This window comes from Hevea brasiliensis, chromosome 14 (genome assembly GCF_030052815.1).
Source record: "Hevea brasiliensis isolate MT/VB/25A 57/8 chromosome 14, ASM3005281v1, whole genome shotgun sequence".
Classification (NCBI taxonomy): domain Eukaryota; kingdom Viridiplantae; phylum Streptophyta; class Magnoliopsida; order Malpighiales; family Euphorbiaceae; genus Hevea; species Hevea brasiliensis.
Window position 1 is genome coordinate 52,026,407 of NC_079506.1, and position 3,214 is coordinate 52,029,620.

The 3,214-nt window shown below is 37.8% G+C and overlaps 1 non-coding gene across 1 annotated transcript; it reads left to right on the forward strand.

The window, feature by feature from the left end:
• The first annotated feature begins 336 nt into the window (after positions 1-336).
• LOC131173618 (U6 spliceosomal RNA) lies at positions 337-440 on the forward strand. Its single transcript, XR_009143931.1, has one exon. It is a non-coding gene; the product is annotated as a U6 spliceosomal RNA (small nuclear RNA).
• The last annotated feature ends 2,774 nt before the right edge of the window (positions 441-3,214 follow it).

Here is a 3,214-nt window from a genome sequence, read left to right on the forward strand (position 1 = left end):
TAGTTTTGGTAAAAATGTCATAACTTGGTACACAAAATTGAAAATGCTGTGAAACCAAAGCCAAAATATCTATAAAACTTAGAACTACAAATTTGGTGTTTTGACCAAAATCCAAAACCTAATGGAACTTGAAGAAATTACTAGGAAAATTTAGCAATACAAATTCTGAAATTTAACTAGATAGCCATATGACCCCAGAACAGTATTTATACCTGTCACACCCCGGCTTAGTGGGCCCCAGCTCAAGCCCCTCTATGGGTGGCCATCTTGCCGGCGTACCCCTCTAGAGGCCGGCGATGCAACTCAAATCAGTACTGTCCGCTTTGGTGGAGTTCAATCCCTTCGGGGACATCCGATAAAAATTGGAACGATACAGAGAAGATTAGCATGGCCCCTGCGCAAGGATGACACGCACAAATCGAGAAATGGTCCAAATTTTAGGTCCTGCGAAAGGATGATCCCTTAGGCAAATCCCACATCGGCAAAGCACGGAGATGGTCTTGGGCTCAAAAGTAATGATATATAAGATGGGGGAACTAATCACTAGAGGCGCCTTTTGGTGGAATGGCCTGGAGAGTTGGAAGAACTCCAGGGTTAAACGTGCTCGTTTGAGAGAAATCCTAGGATGGGTGACCTCATGGGAAGTTCTCCATTCCACCTATGGGACAAAACCGTGAGGCTTATGGCCAGCGGACAATTCCTCTAGTGGCGGTTCCGATCGTTACAATTGGTATCGAGCGCTCGCGTGCCTCTTGGGCGATGTGGGGCAAACCTCGGCGAGTCCCGAAAGGGGGGGAAATAGGTCCTGCGAAAGGATGATCCCTTAGGCAAATCCCACATCGGCAAAGCACGGAGATGGTCTTGGGCTCAAAAGTAATGATATATAAGATGGGGGAACTAATCACTAGAGGCGCCTTTTGGTGGAATGGCCTGGAGAGTTGGAAGAACTCCAGGGTTAAACGTGCTCGTTTGAGAGAAATCCTAGGATGGGTGACCTCCTGGGAAGTTCTCCATTCCACCTATGGGACAAAACCGTGAGGCTTATGGCCAAAGCGGACAATTCCTCTAGTGGCTGGTTCCCGATCGTTACAATACCATAGCTTCCATTAGAAAACTCCAAACGGAATGAGTCAAATTGTTCTGGAAACCTAAGAAATAGGGCTACAAATTTGATTCATAAAACTTACCCAAATGTTGAGGATAAAAATCTCAAATGTGAGATACAAGACACTGACTTGAACCTGAAATTCTGATACACGGTGTTTATGAGTCTAGGTCAATTACATTACCATAACTCACCATACATAACTTTAAAAATTATGATTTTAAACTTGTGTGACCATGACACATAGGGGAACAACTCATATGAAGAACATTAGGCCAAAATAAGATTGTAGCTAGATCAATTGGCTGAGCAAATTGAGGTTCCAAAATCTGCCTGGTTTTAGAATTATAAAGAGTCATTGGACCAACACATGATAAATTGACCATAACTTGAAAACCATAACTCCAAGTGGAGTGATTCAAATTGGAAAATGAATTAAGACATAGAGGGACAAATTTTATGAAGAATACCTTACTAGATTATGATTAGAACTAGGTCAAAATTGGGTTCAAAAGTCAAGAAGTAAAACTATCCAGAACTCAAACCTTATGAAACTTCGTAAGTAACTTAAGTATGCATAATGCAATTGTTGGATTAGTTATTGGAAACTTTTTGGATAAGTATTGAGACACTTTAATTATGTGTTTCAATTAGAAAGAAGCATTCCAAGGAAGGAAAAAGATTGGATTAAGTCAAGACAAGTAAAGGAGGTTTGTGCACAACAATTATTTCCTTTTTGTTTTTTTTTTTTCAAATTGAATTTTGCTTTGAATGAGTTGTGGGAATGGTTTATGGCTTTTATAGCATTGAAAATCTTAATTGTGAAATTATGTGTTGTTAACCCATTTTGGATAATTGTTTTGAATGGGATATGATTATGAGTTAACAAATGCAATTGAGGAATAAAAATTTTTTGAAATGGTTTGAAACCACAGTTGACGTGACTATGTGTTTTGTATTCCTCACTAGCTTGCCTAGTGAGACGAATTGGATTTATGTTCCCTCTTTGGCTGAAGTATTGAGGTGTGTGCTATTTGAGGACAAATAGAATGAGTACTCATATATCTATATGCTAGCTAGCCCTTGTATTCCCCATTAGCCTTTGGTTATTGGGATGAATTGAATAATTGTGTCATGTTCTAAACTGTGTGGCTTTTAGAAAATTTTGTTTTATGATGGTTGGAATAAAACTCGCTTTTATTAAATGATTCCCTTATTTTAGAAATATTGTAAGAATTTACATGTGTTTGCCATTGTAATTGATTTAGTTTTGATAAATTATGATTTATATTGATGCTTTAAAATTTTTATGTTATACACCACTGAGTGAAATACTCAGTGATAGCTTGTTTATGTTGTTGTAGGTGAGGAGATAGATAAAACAGCAGAGTGAGCTGTTTGTGGCAGTAGTGAGAGCATTATTTTGGATCCTTTTCTGGGTATATTGACTATACTCTTTGTAAACCTTCTTTTGATGTAAAGTGATCTATATGTATTATTATTGTATGAACGTTGAGCAGTTGTATAAAAAGCTTGTAATGTTATTTTTGGTTAATGTAAAATGCCAAAAATTGTGGCATTTGTGGGGCTGGTGCCACCGACCCACTGACATTTTGGAGAGTTGGGGCTTTCCCTTGGGCCTCAGCCTCTACCGACTGCTCAACAGAGCGATCCCCTTCTTCCATTTAAGTCTAGAGTTAGGATATCTCCTGAACAAATAACACAAGGAGATTCCCTCCGTTAGTTCCTATTTATGATGTAATGCATTGTATGTAACAAATAAGGACATTGAGCAGCTGTACTTATCAAAGAAAAGACACATATTCACAAGTTAAAACATACTTTAAAAATTTTGCTCTAATACCACTAAAACATGTTACACCTTACCCCTCTGTAAGGCATAACATGATCCCGCAGTATACCTAATGAATTACCAACTCCGTCTACCGATAACTCATTAAATACACTACAAGGGATTTTAAAAGAATTTTCTTACTTTTTAGAAGTGGTGAGCATTTTTGGTAGGAATTTAAAACATTTAATTAAAGTCTAAAACTAGTTAAGATTTTTGTCCACTTTTATTTTTACGCAAATTTTGGAAAAATTTCG